Source organism: Tursiops truncatus, chromosome 15 (assembly GCF_011762595.2).
Source record: "Tursiops truncatus isolate mTurTru1 chromosome 15, mTurTru1.mat.Y, whole genome shotgun sequence".
Lineage (NCBI taxonomy): Eukaryota > Metazoa > Chordata > Mammalia > Artiodactyla > Delphinidae > Tursiops > Tursiops truncatus.
The window spans coordinates 83,477,267-83,503,938 of NC_047048.1; the positions used below are offsets into that span (position 1 = coordinate 83,477,267).

General features: G+C 41.8%; 1 long non-coding RNA gene across 1 annotated transcript in view; it reads left to right on the forward strand.

Moving 5' to 3' along the window:
• LOC141276623 (uncharacterized) overlaps positions 1–26,672 on the forward strand; it is a 119,234-nt gene that overhangs the window by 12,675 nt on the left and 79,887 nt on the right. The window lies entirely within an intron of this gene.

Consider the following 26,672-nt stretch of genomic DNA (forward strand, 5'->3'; position numbering starts at 1 on the left):
GATTTTCCCTCAGTGGAGATGCTGCTCCTCTGTCTTCTCACCTGATTTCTTTCTGATGAGAAAACTGCTATTATACTTATCTTTGTTTCTGGGTATGAAATATTTCTTTGTTCTCTGGCCATTTTTAAGATTTTCTCTCCATCACTGGTTTTGAGAAATTTGGTTACGATGGATGTGACTTCATGTAGTTTCCATGTTCCCTGTGCTTGAGGTTTGTTGAGACTCTTACATTCCATGTATTTATAGTTTCCATCAAATTTAGAAATTATTTTGCCACTGTTTCTTCAAATATTTTTCTCTCTGCCTCTCTTCCCCTTGTAGAGCTCTGATCACATATTTGAGACTACTTAAAGTTGTTATATAGCCCATAAATACCCCATTTCATTTTCTGAATCTTTTTGCACTCTTGTTTCATTTTGTGTGTCTTCCATTGCTCTGTCTTCTAGTTAACTAATTTTTCCTTCTCTTATAGCTAATCTGACATCCATCCCACCCAGTGCCAGTGTATTTCCATATTAGACTTTGGAGTTTTCATCTCTTGAATTTCAATCTGGTTCTTTTTTTTTTTTTTTTTGCCATGCCTTGTGGCTTGTGGGATCTTAGTTCCCTGACCAAGGATTGAAATTGAACCCAGGGCCATGGCAGTGAAAACACTGAGTCCTAACCACTGGACCACCAGGGAACTACTGATCTGATTCTTTTTTTTTAATATCTTCTATTTTCCTCTTAACATGTTTATTCACTCCTCATTGTTGAACATATGGAATACAGTTATACGATCTTAAAACAATGTCTGATGTTCTTTGTTCATTGTAACATCTGTGTTAGTTCTGGATGTGTTTTAATTGATTGAGTTTTCAGCCTTATGGATCATCTTTTCCTGCTTCTTTGCACACTAGGTAATATTTTCAATGCCAGACATTAAGAATTCTACCTGGTTGGATGGCAGGTATTTCCACCTTCCTGTAAATATTCTTGAACTTTGTTCTGGGGCACAGTTAAAGTGCTTGAAAATAGTTTGCTACTTTCAGGTCTTTAAGGTATTTTAGGCAGGACCAGACCATCATTTAGTCCATAGATATTTTTCTCCCTAAAGCTGAGGCAAACCCTTCTGAGTACTCCGCCCAGTACCTCTTGAATTATGCGGCTTGCTCACTTTTCTGTCCGAATAGCCACTCCTTCCAGCCCTATGTGGGCCATCGTGATTCCTCATATATGCTTCGGTTGTTTCTCCCCTTAGCCTGAGGTAGTTTCCTTACACACACGTGTTTGTCAGTTCTCTGTTGAATACCTGAGGGGGCCCTTTGCAGGTTTCCCTGGTTCTCTTTCATTGCAACGCTTTACTTTCTGGAAAACTCTGGCTTCCTGGGCCTTCTTGGCTTATCAGCATCATCTCCTCGCTTCAAGGAGTTTGCAAGGCTCCTACTGGGTTCCCACACCCTGTGCAACAGCCTGGAAGCTGTCACAAGGTGGTAGCACAGAGCATTGGGAGCTCACCTCATTTGTTTCCCATCTCTCAGGCTCACTCTCTCTCACTGCCTGGTGTCCAGTGTCTTCAAAACTGTTGTTTTATATAATTTGCCTGGGGTTTTGGGTGGGAGGGTAAATCTTGCCCCTGTTACTCTATGTTAGCCAGAAGTAGAAATCCAAGATGAATGTCAGCTATCCTTTGACATGATTTAAATGCCTTTTTTTTTTTTTTTGCTTACTTATTTAAAATGCCTGGCATTCTTCATTCCCTTTTGTAAATCTACATTTTCATCTAGTGTTGTTTATCTTTTGCCTGAACTACTTTCTTTAATTTGTCTTATTGTCTAGGTCTGCTGGCAGTAAATTCTTTTGTTTAAAACTTTGTCTTCACTTTTGTTTGTCTTCAAACTTTTAATTTCACTTCCATTTTAAAAGGATATTTGTGCTGGGAATAAAATTCTGAGTTGATTTTTTTCCCAGTACTTGAAGATATCACTCCAGTTTCCCAACAATAATATCATATAGTATATATTGGCATGGCTTCTTTTCCTGTGGTTTTGCTTGACATTTTTTTGAGTTTCTTAAATCTGAGAGCTTGGGTATTTTAATTTATTTATTAAAATATTTTAAGCTATATCCCACTTTCTGGGACTTTAATTACATGTATATTGGACTTGAAATTATCCCACAGCTTGCTGAAGCGCCCTTTACTTTTCAGCTTTTTTTTTCTTTTCTCGATGCTACATTCTGCATAGTTTCTATCGGTGTTCAGGCTTTATTCTGAGCTTTGAATTCACTGATCTTATCTTCTGTAGTGTGTGATCTTCTTTCAATCTTTTGTAACTTCAAGTATTTCAATTTTTGTCTCTAGAAGTTCTGGTTGGGCCTCTTTATATATTCCATTTTTCTCATCAAGCCCTTCTTCCGCTTTACATATTTAGCATATTGTTAAGATATGAAATGAAATAGTTTTTTTCCAAGGTCTTTGTCAACTAAATCCATCATATCTGTCATTTGTGGGTCTTTCTGTTAATTGATTATTGTATTGTTTGGGGTAATGTGTTTATGTTTCTGTGCCTGCCTCGCGATATTTAATTGGTTGCGAAATCTTGTAAAATTTTGCATTAGTGGGTGATTGGAGTTTGCTCTTGCATGCAGTTGAGTAAGTAGTGGATTAGTTTGAGTCTTTTTTGACTTTCAGTTAAATTTTGTTAGGGTAGGTCTTTGGCAACCCATGTTCTGGAACTACTTTAGTTCCACTGCTAAGATGTGATGCCTTAAGGCCTCTATCTAATACCCTTTGTGTTAGGAGGTCTCTCCTCTGGCTGATACTTTCTGTCCCATGCAGCTCCAGGAATTTCTCACCTTGCTGCTTTCTGTCCTCTTTTGCCCGTCCTCGTGCAGTTTCAGCTCTTGCTCTCAGCTGTTCATTCAGATCAGTCTTCAGCCAAAGACGAAAGCATCACCTCTGCAGGTCCTGGGAGCACTGTATCTGCAGCCCTGTCCTTCCAGCATGCCGCCAGGAGCTCTAGCTGTCTGTGCAGCCCTGCCCTTCCTGCATGCTGCCAGGAGCTCTAGCTGCCTGGGCCTCCCTGAGCTCCAGCCTCTGTCTCCTCCTTTCAGAGTGACTCCCAGCTGTTCCCGTTCCCTCTCCTTTGCTGCAGCCTTGAACCTGCCTGTGGGCATTAAACTGATGCAATCATAGGGCTCACATCACATGTTCTCCTCTTGCTGGGGGTTGGGGGAATCACAGTTCTGCACTGTGCGCTGCCCAGTGGCTGAAAACCACAGTTTCATAAACCTTTACAGTTTTCTAGCTATTTAAGATGAAAGACACTTACTGGAGAAGTTCATTTTTCATGAAATTTCATTGTCTTTTAAACCTCAAAACAACCTTATAAGGCAGGTTGAGTTTATTCTGTTTGACAGATGAGAAAACCAAGAAAAAAAGAGTCTAACTCACTTTCATAAGATACCATAGGTGGAAGAATAAGAATCTAAACCCAGGTCTTCTGACTCTGAAATCTGCCTTCTTAACCCTTATCCTTTCCTGACTCCTGCATACGAAGCCCGATGCTGGGTGTGTGGGGTACACAGGTGCAGAATATTTCCATGAGATCCATAGTCTGGTGAAGGAAACCCAGTTCACTGTCCATTTTCTATCAGAGCTTCCTGTCTTTCTTCCTCCGTAGTCTTCTGAATAAACCTTTAACGTTTTTTATTTTTTAGCATCTTATTGGAGTATAATTGCTTTACAGTGTTGTGTTCATTTCTGCTGTATAACAAAGTGAATCAGCTATATGCATACATAGATCCTCATATGCCCTCCCTCTTGCGTCTCCCTCCCACCCTCCCTATCCCACTCCTCTAGGTGGTCACAAAGCACCAAGCTGATCTCCCTGTGTTATGCGGCTGCTTCCCACTAGCTATCTATTTTACATTTAGTAGTGTGTATATGTCAATGCTACTCTCTCACTTTGTCCCAGCTTATGCTTCCCCCTCCGCGTGTCCTCAAGTTCATTCTCTACATCTGCGTCTTTTTTCCTGTCCTGCCCCTAGGTTCTTCAGAACCATTTTTTTTCTTTTAGATTCCATATATATGTGTTAGCATATGGTATTTGTTTTTCTCTTTCTGACTTACTTCACTCTGTATGACAGACTCTAGGTCCATCCACCTCACTACAAATAATTGTTTCATTTCTTTTTATGGTTGAGTAATATTCCATTGTATATATGTGCCACATCTTCTTTATCCATTCATCTGTCGAGGGACACTTAGGTTGCTTCCATGTCCTGGCTATTGTAAATAGTGCTTCTATGAACACTGGGGTGCATGTATCTTTTTGAATTACAGTTTTCTCTGGATATAAGCCCAGGAGTGGGATTTCTGTGTCATATGGTAGTTCTATTTTTAGTTTTTTAAGGAACCTCCATACTCTTCTCCATAGTGGCTGTATCAATTTACATTCCCACCAACAGTGCAAGAGGGTTCCCTTTTCTCCACACCCTCTCCAGCATTTAGTGTTTGCAGATTTTTTGATGATGGCCATTAGACCGGTGTGAGGTGATACCTTATTGTAGTTTTGATTTGCATTTCTCTAATGATTAGTGATGTTGAGCATCCTTTCATATGTTTGTTGCCAATCTGTATATCTTCTTTGGAGAAATGTCTGTTTAGGTCTTCTGCCCATTTTTGGACTGGGTTGTTTGTTTTTTTGATATTGAGCTCCATGAGCTGCTTGTATATTTTGGAGATTAATCCTTTGTCATTTCCTTCATTTGCAAATATTTTCCCCATTGTGAGGGTTGTCTTCTCATCTTGTTTATGGTTTCCTTTGCTGTGCAAAAGCTTTGAAGTTTCATTAGGTCCCATTTGTTTATTTTTGGTTTTATTTCCATTTCTCTAGGAGGTGGGTCAAAAAGGATCTTACTGTGATTTATGTCATAGAGTGTTCTGCCGATGTTTTCCCCTAAGAGTTTTATAGGGTTTGGCCTTACATTTAGGTCTTTAATCCATTTTGAGTTTATTTTTGTATATGGTGTTAAGAAGTGTTCTAATTTCATTCTTTCACATGTAGCTGTCCAGTTTTCCCAGCACCATTTATTGAAGAGGCTGTCTTTTCTTCATTGTATATTCTTGTCTCCTTTGTCATAGATTAGGTGACAGTAGGTGCATGGGTTTATCTCTGCACTTTCTGTCCTGTTCCATTGATCTATATTTCTGTTTTTTGCCAGTACCATATTGTCTTGATTACTGTAGCTTTGTAGTATAGTCTGAAGTCAGGGAGCCTGATTCCTCCAGCTCCGTTTTTCTCTCTCAAGATTGCTTTGGCTATTTGGAGTCTTTTGTGTTTCCATACAAATAGTGAAATTTTTTGTTCCACTTCTGTAAAAAATGCCACTGACATTTTGATAGGGGTTGTACTGAATCTGTAGATTGCTTTGGGTAGTATAGTCATTTTCACAATGTTCATTCTTCCAATCCAAGAACATGGTATATCTCTCCATCTGTTTTTATCATCTTTAATTTCTTTCATCATGTCTTATAGTTTTCTGCATATAGATTTTTTTGTCTCCTTAGGTTTATTCCTAGGTATTTTATTCTTTTTGTTGCAGTGGTGAGTGGAAGTGTTTCCTTAATTTCTCTTTCAGGTTTTTCATCATTAATGTATAGGAATGCAAGAGATTTCTGTACAGTAGTTTTGTATTCTGCTACTCTACCAAATTCATTGATTAGCTCTAGTAGTTTTCTGGTAGCATCTTTAGGATTCTCTATGTATAGTATCATGTCATCTGCAAACAGTGACAGTTTTACTTCTTCTTTTCCAATTTGGATTCCTTTTATTTCTTTTTCTTCTCTGATTGCTATGGCTAAAACTTCCAAAACTATGTTGAATAATAGTGGTGAGTGTGGGCAACCTTGTCTTGTTCCTGATCTTAGAGGAAATGGTTTCAGTTTTTCACCATTGAGAATGATGTTGGCTGTGGATTTGTCATGTGTGGCCTTTATTATGTTGAGGTAAGTTCCCTCTGTGCCTACTTTCTGGAGAGTTTTTGTCTAAATGGGTGTTGAACTTGGTCAAAAGCTTTTTCTGCATCTATTGAGATGGTCATATGGTTTTTCTCCTCCAATTTGTTACTATGGTGTATCACATTGATAGATTTGTGTATATTGAAGAATCCTTGCATTCCTGGGGTAAATCCCACTTGATCATGGTGTATGATCCTTTTACTGTGCTGTTGGATTCTCTTTGCTAGTATTTTGTTGAGGATTTTTGCATCCCTGTTCATTAGTGATATTGGCCTGTAGTTTTCTTTTTTTGTGAAATCTTTTTCTGGTTTTGGTATCAGGGCGATGGTGGCCTCGAAGAATACGTTTGGGAGTGTTCCTCTCTCTGCTATATTTTGGAAGAGTTAGAGAAGGATAGGTGTTAGCTCTTCTCTAAATGTTTGATAGAATTCGCCTGTGAAGCCATCTGGTCCTGGGCTTTTGTGTGTTGGAAGACTTTTAATCACAGTTTCAATTTCAGTGCTTGTGATTGGTCTGTTTATATTTTCTATTTCTTCCTGGTTCAGTCTCGGAAGGTTGTACTTTTCTAAGAATTTGTCCAGTTCTTCCAGGTTGTCTAGTTTATTGGCATATAGTTGCTTGTAGTAATCTCTCATGATCCTTTGTATTTCTGCAGTGTCAGTTGTTACTTCTCCCTTTTCATTTCTAATTCTGTTGATTTGAGTCTTCTCCCTTTTTATCTTGAGTCTGGCTAGTGGTTTTTCAATTTTGTTTATCTTCTCAAATAACCAGTGTTTAGTTTTATTGCTCTTTGCTATGGTTTCCTTCATTTCTTTTTCATTTATTTCTGATCTAATGTTTATGATTTCTTTCCTTATGCTAACTTTGTTTTTTTTTTTTTTGTTCTTCTTTCTCTAGTTGCTTAGGTGTAAGGTTAGGTTGTTTACTTGAGATTTTTCTTATTTCTTGAGGTAGGATTGTATTGCTATACATTTCCCTCATAGAACTGCTTTTGCTGCATCCCATAGGTTTTGGGTCATCGTGTTTTCATTCATTATCATTTGTTTCTAGATATTTTTTAATTTCCTCTTTGATTTCTTCAGTGATCTCTTGGTTATGTAGTAGCACATTGTTTAGCCTCCATGTGTTTGTATTTTTTATTTTTTTTTCCTATTACTGATATCTAGTCTTCTAGCGTTGTGGTTGGAAAAAATACATGATATGATTTCAATTTTCTTAAATTTATCAAGGCTTGATTTGTGACCCAGGATTTGGTCTATCCTGGAGAATGTTCCATGTGCACTTGAGGAGAAAGTGTATTCTGTTGTTTTTGGATGGAATGTCCTATAAATATCAATTAAGTCCATCTTGTTTAAGGTGTCATTTAAAGCTTGTGTTTCCTTATTTATTTTCATTTTGGATGATCTGTCCATTGTGAAGGTGGTTTGTTACAGTCCCCTACTATTATTGTGTTACTGTCAATTTCCCCTTCTAAGGCTGTTAGCATTTGCCTTATGTGTTGAGGTGCTCCCTTGTTGGGTACGTAAATATTTACAATTGTTATATCTTCTTCTTGGATTGGTCCCTTAAACACTATGTAGTGTCCTTCTTTGTCTTTTATAATAGTCTTTATTTTAAAGTCTGTTTTTTCTGATATGAGAATTGCTACTCCAGCTTTCTTTTGATTTCCATTTGCATGGAATATCCTTTTCCATCTCCTCACTTTCAGTCTGTATGTGTCCCTATGTCTGAAATGGGTCTCTTGTAGACAACATATATACGGGCCTTGTTTTTGTATTCATTCAGCCAGTCTATGTCTTTTGGTTGGAGCATTTAAATAATCCATTTACATTTAAGGTAATTAATGATATGTATATTCCTATTACCATTTTCTTAATTGGTTTTGGTTTGTTTTTGTGGGTCTTTTCCTTCTCTTGTGTTTCCTTCCTAGAGAAGTTCCTTTAGCATTTGTTGTAAAGTTGGTTTGGTGGTGCTGAATTCTCTTAACTTTTGCTTGTCTGTAAAGGTTTTAATTTCTCCATCGAATCTGAATGAGATCCTTGCTGGGTAGAGTAATCTTAGTTGTAGGTTTTTCCCTTTCATCACTTTAAATATGTCCTGCCACTGCCTTCTGACTTGCAGAGTTTCTGCTGAAAGATCAGCTGTTAGCCTTATGGAGATTCCCTTGTATGTTATTTGTTGCTTTCTCCTGCCTCTTAAAAGATTTTTTCTTTGTATTTAAATTTTGATAGTTTGGTTAATATGTGTCTGGGTGTGTTTCTCTTTGGTTTTATCTTGTATGGGACTCTCTGTGCTTCCAGGACTTGATTGACTATTTCCATTCCCATGTTCTGTAAGTTTTCCACTATAATTTCTTCAAATATTTTCTCAGACCCTTTCTTTTTCTCTTCTTCTTCTGGGACCCCTAATAATTCGAATGTTGGTGTGTTCAATGTTGTCCCAGAGGTCTCTGACACTGTCCTCGGTTCTTTTCACTCTTTTTTCTTTATTCTGCTCCCTGGCAGTTACTTCCATCATTTTATCTTCCAGCTCACTTATCCATTCTGCTGCCTTAGGTATTCTGCTATTGATTCCTTCTAGAGTATTTTTTGTTTTTTTTTTTTTGGTATGCGGGCCTCTCACTGTTGTGGCCTCTCCCGTTGTGGAGCACAGGCTCCAGACGCACAGGCTCAGTGGCCATGGCTCACAGGCCCAGCCACTCCACGGCATGTGGGATCTTCCCGGATCGGGGCACGAACCCATGTCCCCTGCATCGGCAGGCGGACCTGTGCCAACCACTGTGCCACCAGGAAAGCCCCCTTCTAAAGTATTTTTAATTTCAGTGATTGTGTTGTTCATCACTGTTTGTTTACTCTTTAGTTCTTCTAGATCCTTGTTAAATGTTTCTTGTATTTTCTCCATTTTGTTTCTGAGATTTTGGATCATGTTTACTATGATTACTCTGAATTCTTTTTCAGGTAGGTTGCCTATTTTGTCTTCATGTATTTGGTCTTGTAGGTTTTTACCTTTTTCCTTCGTCTGTAACGTATGTTTTTGTCGTTTCTTTTTTTTTTTTTTTTCAATGGGTGGTGATGTATTCCTGTCTTACTAGTTGTTTGGCCTGAGGCGTCCAGCACTGGAGTTTGCAGGCAGTTGGATAGAGCCAAGTCTTGGTGCTGAGATTAGGCCCTCCGGGAGGCCTCCCTCCAATTAATATTCCCTGGGGTCTGAGGTTCTCTGTTAGTCCAGCAGTTTGGACTCGGAGCTTCCACCACAGGGACTCGGGCCGGACCTCCAGCCTGGGAACCAAGATCCTGCAAGCTGGTCACTGGGGGTTCCTCCCCCCCCCCTTAGCTGTCCATGGTCCCCCTCCAGAGCCTGGTAGGTGCCCTAGTTGTGCAGAGACATGAATTCCACATCCTCCTAGTCCGCCCTCTTGACTCCGCCCTCCATACCTTTAACTTTGAAGGCATATTCTCCCCCTTATTTAACCCGCCAGCTGATTCTTCTGAGAATGAGGGAGGGTTTCTTAGTAATACTTTAGTAACAGACATGGTAAAAGTATCATTGTTTCTAGATGCAGTGCCTCCCTTCCCACCAGTTACCTGGATCATCTGTGGTGTAGAGGAATTAACCTTTTTCTTTTAATGCCCAAGGCACTAATTTTCAGAAAGATGAAAATGCTTTCATGCATCCACATAGTCAGAATTAAAATTTAGTTACTGGGCTCAGTAATAAGGAGGCATGATGGCCAGACCATTTTTCTTCCCTGTGGTGATCCACTCCAGGATCAGAGGCTGCTCGAACCCTGAGTTGGGGGATCTGGGCACACTGAGTGGCAGTCCTACCCTGACTGCCCATCGCAGTGTGCAGAGTTCCCCAGTGGGAGACGGGGTGCTCTTCCACGAAGGGAAGGAGACGATGCTCAGCAGGTGAACACGCAGAGGCTCTGCATCTACAAATATTATGACTGGAAGGATGTTACAGTTTGAAGACTCCCTCTCTCTTGCCCCTACTGGGCACTGAACAAAGTTTGGATAATGCACAGATCTCAGTTTAAACACATCAAATTTGTTGATGTTCACATCTTCTCATCTTCAGTGTGTTTGCAAAGAGGTGTTTAGAGGCAAAAAGAATGCAAATATTCATAATATTTCTAGTTTTTTCTGGCTCTGTCTGGTTAATTTCTTCATCCAAATAGGATGAACCTTGAAGCCTTGATTAAAATATGTTAGATGCCGGTCACACGATATTGCCTGTGCTTAGCGAGGTAGATTTAAATATCAAAAGCGTGTGAAGTGCCACTGTGCATTATGCAGCGTATGCTGATGTGTTTGCTGTTAAATCTGAACCCCTCATCCTATTGTATTGCTCTGCTATGAAGTGCCCTAGACCTTTGACTTGTGAATGTTTCGTGTGGTACCTAATTTGAACTGCAAACTGCAATAGGACGATTATTTTTACAGAATTTGCAAATAGTTTTGCTTCAAATTGGCTTTGTGACGTTCTAACATCACCACATGTGAAGGTCACTAAAGCAATTTCCCTTAAAAATGCATTTTAATATTAATAACGATTCCCAAGTAGTAGACAGTTTACCGTGTTAGTCTCTGGGCTCTTGTAATAGCATTTGGCCTTTGTTTTATGTAGTTTTAGATTTCAGTTACTCTGACATTACTGAGCATAAACCATAAATAATGGAGGAACTTCATTATGGGAGCCCAGCATTGCAAGCCTAAGGCGTTCTGACTGGGATTCTGCCCTCAGCCTTCTGCGTCCACCCTGGTCTTTCCTCCACCCCAGGCACTAGCGGACAAGAAAGTAGGCACAGCTTTCTAGTTTTTACTCTTTAGAGAAAATGTACAGTATTTTTTTTCTTCGCCAAATGCATTCCTTTGAATAAAGTACATTTTTCTACAATTTAAGCTCTTGAGGGCAGGGACCCCTTTCCCTTCACTGCTCTATTCCAGCATCTAAACAATTTCTGACACATAGTAGATGTTCATTGAAATGTTTAAAAATGCATGCTTATGGCCGCCAATACACAACATCTTGCCCCAAAACAATTTTCGTAAAATCCTAGAATAGGACTGTCGTAATGGGCCTGAGCAATGTCTGTCAGCCTCATTTAGTTTACAACAAAATAATGGGCAAGCTGTACAAGAACGTGGGTTGGTTTGTTGTGTCTGAGACTACGTGTTGTGTTAATGATCGGGTGAGGAATTCAATCTAGTTTTGGTGATTCCAAGTCTAGTATATTTCCAAATATGCCCAAGGATATATTTTGTTTAGTCGTCCAGTAAATCCATTTTATGAGACCAGCATCTTCCTTACACCAAAGTCAGATCAGGGCACTGCAAGAAAAGAATATTACAGGCCAGTATCCCAGATCAAAATAGATGCAGAAATCATCCTGTGAACAGAATGTAGCCAGAGTGACTCCCGAGGCTTGGTTAGGAAGGTCAGTAGAGCTTTCCTAGCTCTCTCTAGGGGTTACTCACTCTTGGGTCCAAGCTGCTATCATAGAAGCCGGGCTGTGCAGAACCCAAGGGTAGATGTTCCAGCAAAGAGCCTTTGTCAAGGTTCTAGTTGAGGACAAGCGTACATCCTGATGTGTAAGTGAGGAAGCTTCACTCCATCCCCAGCCACTGTGTGTCTGTAGCCACCCGAAAACCCCAAGCGAGAACCACCCAGCTAGTTCCAAGCAACCCCCAAAGCCATGAGAAATAGTAATAATAGTAAACGATTGGTGTTACTTTACAATACTAAGTTAGGGCGTTTTTATCATGCAGACAGCCAGCAACTCTGTGCAGTGGACCAAGCGTGGGAGACATCGGAGTATCTTGGGGGCTGCAGGACTCAGAGTGTGGGCTCCTTTGCCCCCTATGGCAATACATTCTGCTGTTCCAGGAGAAACTGGAAATCTAGATTTCTATGTGAAACTTCCTTGTTTGGAAAACACTGAGGTGGGCCAAGCAGAGTTTCTGTGTGCTGGATCCAGCCCCTGGGCTGTCGGCAGGCAGCTCCCGGGAGAAGGATTAGCCCAAGGATTAGTCTACTCTGGACTCTGATGCTCCATCACAACAGAGTCCAGGCAGCAGAAGACATGCTGTCTTGCCAGATCTCCTTTTCCTTGGTGGCCGCTGCTTCTGTTTCGATCTGGTGGCTTCAGAAAAGACAGTTTCCATCCCACAGCTGTACGCGGAGCTGTGAAATGGAGCCAGGCCGACCTTCTCTACAGCCTGGTTGGAAGGAGTGTACCTTGTTTTCAGGAATTATTAATTGCTGACCAGAAAGCCCAAACAAAGGCCATAAATGCTAAATACTGATCCTGCCAGAAGGCTTTCAGGGCCTGGCTCTCAACTGCAAAGGCAATGCTTATTTATTAATTCTGTTTAATACAGTTCAGTAACCTTCAGAAAGACTTTGAAATCCGACATATTCAGTGCCTCCACCGGTGGCAGTATTTAGACCACTCTATTTGGCCAGGCTTTGTAGCATTAATTAAGTCTCTGGAAATGAAGAGGTTTTTATCTCCACTCAGATTTTCAGGGCATTGTCAGAAAGTTAAGCATTTTGGGAAAGGGATTTTTTTAAGGAGCATTTTTGACTCATGTCACAGAGTCTGGGCAATCACTTTTCTGAAAGAATCTTGGTGTCAGGAACAGGGTTGCAGAACCCGCTGACCAGGACAGCCGTAATGTCCCCCCACCCACTTGACAAAGCTTCAGGCAGGCTTCGTCATGACTCCAGGCAGTGACTCTCTTTTCTTAGGGCATTTACTTTAGACAACTTATAAATGTAAATTCTTTCTCTACCCCAATGAGATGAACTTTTAAAAAAAGTAATCTTGCCAGTTTTACAACCCGGGAATATCTCTGTCGAGTACCTGTAAGCAATCCCTTTGTAATGGAACCCTTGAGGGGGACAGTACCCCCGTGGCCCGGTTTCTGTGAGAGAGGAGAAGCTTAACCCTGCTGGGCTCCAATTAGCAAACACAGGTGGCTTGATCATAGAGGAAAATGTTTGTGAACCCAGGAGTAACACAATGTGCTGGACCATCCCATTGGCCATCTTCCCTCCCCCCATCACCCTCCAGGACTTTCCACTGGCTCACCCCAAACCCCTCCCACCTTTCGTTTCAGTTCTGTGGAGCTCAGATGAATTCAAGCCCCTCTCCCCATTTGCAGTAGCCTTGAAGAAAGTCTTCCTCGCCTGTTCAATGTTGCACAATTTTTGCTTTGAAATACACCACTCATTTGTATTTTCGTTTATTATATATTTGAACTCTACTGTTAGAGAACCCATTCTACTTGCGGGAATTATGGGGTAGGGTTTAGAGGGAATGCCTGTCACTGTGTGTTATCACTGATGTGGATTCCACAGCAGGTTGCTTTATGATTGAATTAAATACGGCTACTCAACTTCCAGACCAGCTCTAAGCATTCATTGTTTGTGTGCTTTGCAGGGGTTGGGTGGTCATAGAGGGCATCCAAGTAAAGTCCGTGGTTTAGAACCCAAGTCATCTCTAACTGAGACTCCATGTCTGCTCTAGACCTGTCCTGCCTGCAAGATAACTGATTCTGACAGTTTTTTTCTGAGTATCCAGTGAAAGGACAGATACTGTGGGTGGACTATACCTAAATGGCGCCCCATGGGTCGGGCTCCCATTGGGTGTGTGCAGCTCAGCCTTCTTTCACCACGTCTAAACTTGCTGGTTGCTACCAGAATTGTGATCTGAGCCACGTGAGTCTTTCTCCTCTCATTGCCTATTTATTAGTTCTGCTTCTGCTAAAAGATTGTAACTCTGCAGCCAGCAGCCACATCTCCCGCTGCCTTTCTGCTGCTCAGCCCGCATAGGGATGGGCACTGAGTAGAAACTCGGCACACATTCTTGTTGCATTGACTGCACCTGTAGCCTACTAACTGCGTTTCCCATAGGCCAGTAATATTTGCATTTGTCTGAGAACCAGTGGGTTTTGGAGAACGTTCCTCTGATTACATATCAACTATAAGATCTTGTCCTTCTTAACAAAGAGATCATCCCCTCCCTTCACAGACATTTACACTGGGCACCTACTGTGTGCCAAGTACTGTGCCAGACACGGGAGTGAAATGCTTCCTTAAAAGGTGGCTCATGCACACATTGAACTGAGAGGAGATTTCCTTCATCAATAGATTCTGTCCGCCTAAGAAGTGCTGTACTTAGTGAATAGAAAATGTGATTTGACTTTTTCAAAGTCAATTTACATGAGAAACTCAGGCACACAACTGCTATGTACAGGTGAGTTCCCAATTTATATACGTGGAAGTGGGAGTGATTTTCCTGTGAATTGGAGAAGAAATACTTATTATCTTATGTATCCTGACTACATGTTAGGCAGTTTGGCAGTGTTCATGTACGTGTCTTCCTATTTCACTCTCACGACAGCTCTCTGAGTTAGGTAGAATGATTTCTGCTTATTTGACTGACAGGAATACTAATGCTTACCGTGATTATCTCACGTAAGGCCACACAGTAGGGAAGCTGATATCTGAACCCAGGTCTGTCTGATGCAGAATTATGACTCTTAGTCCTACGAGAAGAACGAGAATTCCATGGATTCTTGGTCAAAGCTCTTTCTTTGAGGCTGTCTTACCTCTTGTTTCAGTTTTAAGAAAGAAGACCTAATGAAATATTATTCATCCCTAGCACTGGTGCACGAATGTAGATGAACCTTGAGAACATTATGCAGTGAAAGGAGCCAGGCACAGAGTCACACGTTGTATGATTCCGTTGATATGAACCGTCAAGAGCAGGCAGATCCACAGAGACAGAAGCTTAGTGGTGGCCACAGGGGCTGGGTGAAGAGAGCGGGAGTGACTGCCGAATGGGCACAGGGGTTCCTATCGGGGTGGTGAACATGTTTGGGAACTAGATAGAGGTGATGCTTACACAACACTGTGAATGTACTAAGCGCCACTGAATTGTGCCACAACTTAAACGGTCAACTTTACAGTATGTGAATTTTATCTCAATTGAAAAAAAAAAAAAAGAAATAAAAAAGGCAGGTCCTCCATCAGCCTGGCATACCAGGAGCAATGGGAGATGCTTCTTGCCCTGCCAAGAGCTATGCCATTTTCTCATGACCCATGGTTCCGTCCTGTGAGATTTTGACACTGCCAGGTGGCCACACCGTGCTTGACATGGGGTGTGTGAGTTTGCTGCTTGTCCGTGGAAGTGAGGGCAAGGGGGGGATGCTGCTGTTATCACCCCAAGAAGAGCATAGCTGTTGAGAGCTCAGGCTCCTGAGGCAGATGGATCTGGTTTGGACCCTGCTGAGACCTTTCCCAGCTGTGTGACCCCTCCCACGCCCTTCAAGCCTCAGTTTCCTCATCTGTGCCGGGGTTGAGAGTATCTTCCTGAGAGGGGTGTTGTGAGGGTTTAGGAGGAAGTGTACTGTGCTGACTCGTCCACACGAGCTCTTGGCTGTTGCAGGAATCATCGGGGGTCGGGCCAGGCTCTGCATCTCCAAAGCAAAGAGTGGACTCAAGAAAATGGTCTTGAGGGACCTTCCCAACAGGCCCTGCCTGTGACCTCCCTGTCAGGTGCCCTCTGCCTCCCTGGGGCCTGGTTGACTCTAGGTCAGATAAGGGGCCCCTATGGCAGGTCTGATTTTGTTCAGCTGATTTCAGTGGGCCACTTGCATGGGCTACAGAAACCCAGGAGCTGGTGTTCCCATACACACATCCTTGGAGAAGCACTTCCAGCCCCCGGGCAGTGAGGTTCACAGGTACCCTTGAGATAATCACACACACAGCATCTTACGGGAAACATGGCAATGACAGTCCCATCCCTGGCGGACAGAAGTGCCTGGTGCTGGTTGCCTCGACCTGGGGAACAAAGCACCCTCCTCTGGGTGCGTGTTTACTTGCATCTGGTGCTCACGTTCAGAATTTCTGAAGCGCCCCTCGGGCCAGAGGCGGCAGCGTGTGGGAGGCCCACAGCTCTCACAGGGCTCTTGACGTTTGGGAGGCAGTACTGCCATTGTTCTCTGCCTCAGAGATATTAAGCTCAAGCCCTTAAGGGTGTCTTCTTTTGCTTCAGAGGAGAAAAGCGAACATTTTCCTTCTCTCTGGAACGTGAAGGGGCTGATTCACCAAGAAAACAGCCTACCCATAATCATATGCAGGAGGACTGGTAGAATTGGTAGAATTTCTTTGCCAGCTTAGGGACAGCTGCAGTAAGCTTTGTCCTGAGCAATTTGAATCCCGAAGAAAAAGTGACTCTCAAGCGCCTTGGCGTTATCCAGCTGAGCACGACCGAATTCCCAGCGTCCTCCTCTCCACTCGGGAAGCTCAGCCTCACATAGGTGCCTTGAGAGCCAGACATTGTAACGAAGTGGGGGGATGCCACCGGAGGCCAGACTGGGGGCTTGGGACTGATGTTCCCCTTGCACGCCAGCTGGTCCAGCCTCCCGGCCCCGGAGCCCACTGGCTGTCCAGCTGTGGTGCTGGGTGCAGCACACTCTGGGTATGTCTGAGGTTCAGCTCAAATCTGTTCTGAAAGCGGGATAGCAGCTGCCCTTGTGACTGGGAGGCGGCATCAGGAAAGCTTTTGGGGGTGCTGGTAACGTTCTCTTTCTTGGTCTGGGTACTGGCAAATGAGTGTATTCAACTTGAGAAAATTCATCAAGCAGTACCCTACATGTTTGTCATTTCAGTAAATAAAAATTTAGAAATGGTTCCCTGTATTGATCTGGGAATAACTATTTTCCTTTGTTATCCCTGTTTTTTTTTGCGGGGGGGATTGTACTATACAGTGGGTTAGACACCCTCATGATAAATCCCTGAGCTCATGAGGCCACAAAGAAAGGCTTTTCTTGGGCATTGAAGAGATTCAGGATGATAGAGAATAAACCAGGTAAGGATGAGTGGACCCATGGAAGAGTGCTACAGAAGAGGGAATAGACACATCATAGCTCAGACCCAAGAGGCATAATATTAGAAAAGCTGAAAAGCCCTGCGCAGGGGCAGTATTTACATTTCATCAGTGTGGGGTGGGGGCTCCTGGAGGCTCACAGAGAACCCTCTGCCGCGTATTTGAACTCGAGCCATCCGACTTTGAGCCTGTGTCCTCCCAGAGCCTCCGTCTGGCCCGCCTCAGGCTCCCTGGGTCCTCCCATTCCTTCAAGGTCAAACTCTCCAACCTGCTTTGTGTCCTCTCTCTGACAGATCCCTCAGCCTGAGTTCTCACCTTTGTTCCCTGGTCTCGATTTCCTGATTCTGACCTTCCCACTTCCTGCACACCGCCCTGACCCTCAGCATCCCCTGGGATTTCTGTTTGCACCAGTTTCCTCGTGGGGGGCTGCCGGCCCCCCGGTTGATGCCAGAATCCACCAGACCACTGTCCTGCCTCTATCAATACTTCCCTTGCCAGCGCTGCCCTTCCCTGCTGCCCAACTGGCAGTGAGAAAACTTTCGAGAACTTTCCCTTTTAAGAAGAAAACCAGCCTGTTGAAATTGAGCCCTTCTTTTTTGCTCCATTTTCAGTGAAACCAGAGGACAGATGGTCATCATCCTCCACGTTGAGGAGAAAAAAATCTCACCAACAATTAAAACTGAAATGACCGGCATGTAAAAATATCATCTCACCAGAATTCCAAAATATAAAATAAATAGCAACATTTCCTGGTTGTAGCAAAGCTCCATGTTAGAGTTCTCTTTTTATTATTTTAGAACAGGCTGAATAGTCTCATAAAACCACCAAACTTCAAGTTAAAAGAAGATAAATGATTTCCTTTATTTTTTTAACCGAGGGTGTTAAGGGCTAATTTACATGACCTCTGTCTTTCTCTGTGCCAAGGGCCTTTTGTGCTGCTGTCTTCAGAAGAGAGCCTCTTGAGGCGCCTGGGCCGCACGCTCTGAGCCTCACTGCTATTCTGGTGCCAGCAGACAAAGGTGGGAACAAAGCCGGCCCTCATTACAGATGTGCGGGGAAGCACCCTGCTGTCTGAAACTTTAGGAAGCACTCCGAGGATGAACAGTGGCTTCCAGAGGGTATGAACAGAAACACTTCAATTTTGGAAACAAATGCACATGAAACATCATCTTTTAGTGGAGAACATATATTAACTTATCCTCTTTTAAAAAACATAACCAGGAAACAGTGACCTTTCCAATACCTTCATGAGCTGCAGTTTTAGGAGAACATAATAAATGCCGCCAGATACCGTGGAACAGAAAACGTAAGGATTCGACAAATTAAACTTTGTAACACATGTCAAGGACACCCACAATGGACCTATGTGTACAGTCGCTGCTGTTGGATTATTTTTTTCCATCAAAATGTTGACATTCAGAATATTCAAGAAATATGACTGCCCTTTCAGACTTCAAATTTGGATTTATTTCCCGGTGACGCTGTGTTTATTTAGCCTTGTATTAATGTCGTGCATCAGAATTGGATTTCCCTGAAAATAGAATCTCTTACTTGACTTCTCGCTATCAAAATTCAGCACGAATCCCATTAAAAGAATGAAATGTTAGGCTAGGTTTGATGCACTAATAGCTCTTTATATGTAGAATTTTAGCAGCTAAAATCTTTTCTGGTGTGATTTCCTTCAGCCATTTTGTTTATGAGCCTGTATGAATTAATAAGCTACCAGGAGCGAGAAATTAAATTAGATTTCAAATTTAAGAAAATAGTAAAGAGGAGAACAGGCTTACCTATGTATTGGGAAAATGCTCAAATTCTGATGGTTTAGATAAAAGCCAGCTTCCTGTGGTAGAATTTACCCACATTCCAGCTCGTATGGGGTACACACAGGTCTATATTGGTTTTCCCAAGTGTTTATTTATGAGTGAGGGTCCCCCTGCCCCGCCCCACCATCAGACTCTTTCCAAGTCAAGCATGGGTATTTACTTTTAAATTCTCTTGTCTTCATGCTCCTACACCCACTTTCTCAGATTTCTAGATCTATAGAAAGGATGAAGGACATGCCAGCATGTGCCCACCTCACTGCTAAGATGCCTTATAGGGCATCCAGCTGACCAAGGGGAAAAGCAACTCAGTTTGCAAGTGACAGAGCAATGACAGGGCAGTGAATGTCTCCTGGTGCTTGGTACTCAGATATTTAGCTCAAAATATCAAGTAAAGTAAGCCATTTAATATTCCTTGGGAATGAACTGTTGTGTTGGCCAATAATGAACATGAAAATGATGCTTCTGAAAGTAGAGGATGCCAATCTTGCAAATCTATTTTCTTATCCTTAATGAGCATGAAGTGATTTTTTTTTTAGTCCATGGTCCTGCAAAACCAAAAGATTATGGCATACAATTATCTCGCTGTCAAAAATTATGCTTCTGTTGAAAATGAAGTCAACTTCCTTGAATATTTAGTCCTTCGTTTAATTGATCTCTTTTTAGATTTCACTTAAGCACATTCCTCATTTTTAGGATGTTCAGAAGTCAAGATACAACAATAGACAAGTGTTTATCGGGGTCTGACATGAAGATGCCTGCCCCTGATAACAGCTACAAAGGGAGAGATGCTAACCACACGTGACTCTTGTTAGAGATGTGCTGCACCTGGTGAGATATGAGGGCGAAGTGGGTCTAGACAAGTGCTCATCAGTCTCGGAAGGGTCTCAGGGTGAAGAAGGACTCAAGAGAAGACGTGAAGGTCACAGGCTCCAAAGAGACTTAACGAGGTACACACTTTTCCTCTGCCTCTCTTTTCTCCCTCCTCCAGCTAATCTGTTCAAAAGTTTAGATCTCAAGCATCCCTTGACCAACTCCACTTGTCGACACCCTCTTCCACGTCATTGTCCAGCCACTGCCTTGCTCACCCGGACATTGTAGCCCCCTTCTGGCTGGGCTCCCCTCGTTCCACAAGTGATGCTCTCAAATGCAATCACCAGGTGGCAGAGATGCAAAACTCCTCCTGCCATTCCCCATCTCAAACCTTGAAGGACTCCCCAGTATCTTTAGGGCAGGTCCCAGTGTCTTCGCCTGATACCCAGAACCCTTCACACTTGGCCCTGGCCTCCTTCATCTTCAGCTTCACTGCCTCAACTCCCTGGCACTCAAGGGAGCATTGATGGTTTTTGGCTTCTCAAGAGCAAGATGCTCCTCTCTCTCTATTTCTGTCTCTATGTATCTCTCACTATCTGTCTCTCTATCTCTGTTTTTCACTGCTCTGTCTCCTGATTCTTTCTCTTCCCCTGGCCTTGCACACACTGTGCTCTCTGCCTAGAATACTGATCCTTTCCTCCTTGCCCAGTTATCTCCTATTCATCCACTAGATATCAGGTTAAATACTGCTTCCTCTGGGAAGCCTTCCTTGACCCTCTTTGAGACCATTAGAGTGTTTCTCATACTTTATTATAATTATTTTACTGTCTCCTTTGTGAGACTATGTACTAGAAACCTGTAATTTATGGACTTTGAGCCAAAGCCTGTCCACTGCTTATTTCTGTAAATAAAGTTGTGTTGGGACACAGCCACGGCCATTTGTTGTCGTATTGTCTGTGGCTGCCTTTGCGCTGCAATGTCAGAGGCGAGTAGGTGAGGCATATGGCTCACAAATCCTAAAATATTTACTATCTGGCCACTAACAGAATACGTTTGCTGACCCCCCGCTATAAACAATTAGGTCGGAGACCCTGGCACTACTGCAACTTCAGAACCTGGGATAGCATTGAGAACAGGCATTCAGTGGACATTTGTCGGACGCATGAATGTTGGGTACAGGGACAGAGAAGCACGGCACTGCAGGAAGTAGTAGAGACAACGGGCGTACCTGTGCAGAAGATGTGATGTGTAGAAAAATACTGAGCATTGGGTCTCTTATTGTGGCTCTTGTTGATGCTACTTCTGCCAGTTATCATGTATGGACTATTTACTGCATGCGGCATGCAGTGCTAACAGGTTTATCTGGTCTCTATGGTCATATCCATTTTACAGGGAAATAAACCAAGTCTGAGAATATTGAAATGACTTGGCCATGATCCCACAGTAGGAAGTAATCCATGCAGACCTCGCTACTTTAATCTGTATGCCTCCAAGTGTACTAGCTCATCTGCCTATTTGGGAATTGTGTTTTCAGTTGCATTTCCTCTGGATGGGAAGCATATCTTCTCTTTGAGCGATCGGTTAGGTGTCCAGGTGAATGGTTGTTTTTGTAGGAAGTCAGGCTTCTGTACTGAAGTTGAATTTCCCATAAATTTCATGGCAGCCACAGGTATAAGATTCATTTTCAAAACAGTTATATTTGAACTAAAAAAAATGTGAGCCCAAGAATGCGACTGTTAAGAAAGAATTTTCTAAAATCAGGAACTGCATGGGAGGGAGTGGTAAAAATCACCACAACCGAGCGACAGTTTCAATGGCAAAACAAAAACAAAAAACATGGGCAGCAAACTGAGAGGAGTTTTAACAGATCAGCACCATCAGGTTATCACCTGTGTTAAAGAATATGGTAGGCAGTGACTGGTTCCAGATGCCAGGGACACATTAGCTTCACTCTGGGTTATGAACAGCACAGGTATTTCAGCATCATGTCTGTGGTACCCAGTAGAATAAATATTGCATTTCATAGTGATATGCAGGATGGAGTGGCGTTTGGAGTGTGATTTTGGCCTTTTTATAGCTGCTAAGCTCTCAAAGTTGGAATTGCATTTTTATTCATTTGCCTTTAATACTGACATTATAAGTGACTCATAATTTTTTTGCCTGTTTTTGCTTAATGAGTTATTGACCCTAAAACTGATCCACAGACAGAGGAGGACTTGAATGTACAATAAAAAGTCAGAGAAAACTTACATTTCCAAAATTTGATGAGCTAGTTGCAAAAAGATTGGGAAATGGCTTGTTTGGTTGAATGAAGAAGTTATCTGTCCAGATGGCAAAATTATATGGCCTTAGTGTCATGGCCAAAGTTAGAAGTGACTGAATTGAACACTTGAAGTAAAATCCTTAATTTATGTCTTGGTATGTTTCTTTAAAAGTTTAACTATTTGAATCATTAATCAAAAACCTACAAACAAACAAAAAGCCCAGGATTAGATGATTCTACCAGTGAGTTCTAACAAACATTTAAAGGAGTCTTTCTCAAACTCTTCCAAAAATAAAAAAGAAAAGAATATTTTCTAATTTATTCTATGAGGCATCCATCATTACCCTGATATCAAAGTCAGTGGAAAACATAAAAAGAACAGAAAAATACAGACCAATAAGCCTTGTGAATAAAGACATAAAAATCCTCACAAGACACTAGCAAACCAAAGCCAGTAGCATGTTAAAAGGAGTATACACCACAACCAAGTGGGATTCCTTTCAGAAATGTGAGTGAGAGTGGCTCACCATACCAGAATCAATCAATGTAGTATAACAATTAATAGAATGAAGGAAGAAAAAATTATCTTAATACATTTGATGAAAAAAAAAAAAAAAGAAACGTTTGATGAAATCCAGTACCCTTTCAAGGTAAAAACAAAACAAAACAAAAAATCCAACAAATTAGGAACAAAGGGAACTTCCTCAAGATGATAAACAGAATTAAGGAAAAACCTACTTACGAAAGACTGAAAGCTTTTACCCTAAGATTGAGAATAAAACAAGGATACTCACTTTCACCATCTTCTCAGCTTTGTACTAGAAGTTCTAGCTAGAGCAATTAAGCAAGAAAAAGAAATTTAAAAAAATCCAAATTGGAAAAGAAAAAGCAAAACTATCTCTATTCATCGATGATATAATCAGTTGTATCTCTATACACTAGCAATAAACTGTCTGAAAAAGAAATTAAGAAAGCAATTCCATTTACAAGAGCATCAAAAATAATAAAATACTTAGCAATAACTTTGACCAAGGAGGTGAAAGACTTATACATTGAAAACTACAAAATATTGCTGAAACAAACTTTAAAAGACTTAAATATATAGAAGGGATGGAAGACGTAATATTAAGATGGCAGTGCTTCCCAAAGCAATCTAGAGATTCATTTCAATCCCTATCAAGACTCCAGTGACTTTTTGTAAAATTGGAAAAGCTGAGTCTGTTATTCATAAGAAAATTCAAGAGACAGAATGTAGCCAGCTCTATCTTGAAATGGAAGAACAAAGTTGGACGACTTAAAATTTTTTAGTTCAAAACTTACTATTTATGCTGCAGTCATCAAAACAGTATGGCACTGGGTCAATGGAGTAGAATTGAGAGTATAGGGGGAAAAGCATACATCTGTGATCAATTTTTTTAAAGAGAGTTCCAAGATAATTAATGGGGGAAGAATAATCTTTTCAACAAATGGTGCTGGGACAACTGGATTTCACATTCACGAAAGAATGAAGTTCTCAGGTACATACAAACATTAACTCAAAATGGTTCAGAGACATAAATCTAAGGGATAAAATATTGCTGAAAGAAAGCAAACAAGTTCTTCATAAGTAGGAAGATGTCTTGTGTTCATGGATTGGAAGACATACTATTGTTAAGATAGATTGTTAAACTTAGAAGAAAATGGGTACATTTTCATGACCTTGGATTTGGCGACAGTTGCTTGGATGTGACATCAAAAACATGAGCAAAAAATGTAAAATAGTTACATTGAACTTAACCTCAAAGTCAGACCTTTCTGCATCAAAGGGCACTATTGAGAGTAAAAAGATAATCAAAAGATTGGGGAAAATTTACAAATCATGTATATGATGAGGGTCTAGTATCCAGAATACACAAGGAACATTTACAACTCAACAATAAAAAGACTAAATCCCCAATTAAAAAACTGGAAAAAGAGCTTGAATAAACATTGCTCCAAAGAAGATATACAGATGGTCAATCAGCACATGAGACATGCTCCACGTCAGCTGTCATTGGGGAATGCAAATCAAAACTACAATGAAATAATGCCACTTCATAGCCACTAGGGGTAGGGAGTGAATACTTAATGTGTATGGGATTTCCTTTTGGGATGATGGAAAGTTCTGGAACTGTATAGTAGTCATGGTTGCACAACAGTATGAAGGTGCTTAATGCCACTGTATTGTGCACATTAAAATGGTTAAAATGATCAATGTTATGTTTTGGTTATTTTACCACAAGAAAAAAACTGTCAGTTTCTCCTAGCAATAAAATCAACCTTTACTATGCAGCTTGGCGATTTTATTATATTTTAAATACCTTTTTTTAATTAGAAAAGCAATATTTGTTTACTATTCAAGGTTTCACACACACAAATGCACTAAGGGAAAAATAAAATATTCCTGTATTCCTATGATTAAAAAGTAGCCACAGTGGATTTTTTAATGTCAGTCCTTCTGGTTTTTGTTATCATGTACATATGGGTGTGTACACGCAAAGAGTTGTTATTTTCGTCTTTAACAAAACTGTTATTATGTAGTAGATAATGTTTTGTAATCTGCTTCCCCTCTTCGTATATCATGAGCATTTTCTCATTGTCATTTGGTGTTCTCCCACATCACATTAAATGGCTAGCTCATACTCCACCTTACGGTTGTAACATCATTTATTTAGCCAATTTCTATTGTTGGATGGATCGTAACATTTCACAGTTGGAATAGTCTGTAGACATTATTGCATCCAACTTACTTCTTTCCTGAGCTTTATAGCTGCAAGCCTTAAACACATGGCACCCAAAGACCATTCGACATTTTGAAAATCGAGTTAATTTTTCACTTTGCAGCTGGATTTGAGTGTTGCATGGGCTTTGGATTCACCATTCAGGCACCTAAAAGATGGAACTAGTGGAGGAGAAGGTGGAGCGGGGAAGGAGCCAGGTGAAAATAGTGCCCACAGCATCGCAGTTTTATCCTGAGCGGTTTTGTTTTCCTGAAAAATAGGTACACGGACCACAAAATAGGCCCATTGAATCTGTTGATGTCAGTTCCGTCATGTAAGATGGATAATGCCTTGAGAAGCAGCTGCAGGGACTGTGTCTCCTAAGTTCAGGCAGCACGTGGACTCACCCACAGTTCACAGAACGGGGAGCATCCTGTCAGTTGGTCCTGCCGTGCCGAGCATCCCTTATGTTTGCAGAGGCAGGGGAGCTGGGCAGGAGAAGCATCTCCTCTCTCTGTCACTTCCATTGCTGGTGGCAACCAGAGACATTAGGACATCACCTACTGATGTCTTTAAACCCAGATGACTCAGATCAGGGTATATATAAATATGTTCATTCCTTGAGGTCTACGTATAGCCATTAGCCCTTACATGTCACTAGGTCATTTCCTTCAGCAACTTCCTCTGTTGGCTTAGTTGGACATGGCATGGTGCACGTGAGGTCACATGAAACTGGGTAGATTAACTAGTTTAGCTTAGGTTTTAAGTTCTAATTAGATTGGTCTAAGAGGACCATTCCTAGACCATTTCTTTTCTATTGGGTTGAATGAATTTTTCTTACTGAGTTATAGAAACACTTTATACATCTCAGGCACTGATTCTATTCTTGTTGTATGTGTTGCAAGTTTTTCCCATATCTTTTGCTTGCCATTCAGTGGTGTTTGTGGTGTGCAGAAATTTAAAAATTTTGTGTAACCAAATATGTCTCTTGCCTCCATGGTTTCTGCACTTCACATTTTAGTCAGCAAGGCCTTCCCTCCCCAGCATCAGTGTTCCTGTTTAGTATTTCTTTGCTTATATAGTGCCCTCCTTCTGTTTAGGTCTCTTAACCACCTGAATTTGATGTGTGTGTGAGTCAGGGGGATGAGGAAGGCTATTTCAAGACCTCTGCTATAAAACCGTATGTTCTCCAACAACAGGTGGGTCCTCAGAATGCATTTTCCCTCCTTGGAAATTAAGCGCAGAAGAAGGTCCTGCTGCTGACAAAGGTAGAGCTTCATTTCAAGTGAACTTCTATTGGTCTTACTCCTCATCGAGGCCAATGCAGAGGCTGGAAGCTTGTTTCAATAGCCTGACGGGCTTCTTTCTAAGGGAAGACGCTGTAAGGTCATTCACAGGTTTATAAAGTGCCTTCTCGTGGCTTGTGCTGCTTACAGAAGAATTTCTAATATGGCCCCAGCATATCTTTTTTTAAAAAAATTTTTAATTTATTTTTGGCTGCGTTGGGTCTTCGTTGCTGCGTGCGAGCTTTCTCTAGTTGCAGCGAGTGGGGGCTTCAGTGAAGCCCTTCATTGCATGGGCTTCTCATTGCGGTGGCTTCTCTTGCTGCTGAGCACGGGCTCTAGGCGCGTGGGCTCAGTAGTTGTGGCTCGCGGGCTCTAGGGCGCAGGCTCAGTATTTGTGGCGTACAGGCTTAGTTGCTCCGCGGCATGTGGAATCTTCCTGGACCAGGGCTCGAACCCACGTCCCCTGCACTGGCAGGTGGATTCTTAACCACTGCGCCACCAGGGAAGCCCCTACCCCAGCATTTCTTGACCAACTTGATGAGCTTTCCGGAATGAATAGATACTTATATGCTGTAAGGTCAAAACCCCTACGTCCAAGTGATTCTCCTGAGAAAGCCTTCTTCTTTGTGCCTGGCCCAGGGATTTGCTCCTTATGCAAATGTTAGCAGGGAACAAGAGAACCATGGGTGGGTAAGGCCTGAAGCAGTGGGGCTTAGAAGCAAGTGGCAGCGCCCCTCCTTTGCAGGGAGGTGTGCGATCCAGGATCTCAGCGGCCCTGGCTCCACCCTTCCTCTCTCTTGATACTTTCCGTGCTGAGGGAGAGACAGCAAAAGGCTCACAGTCCAAACTTG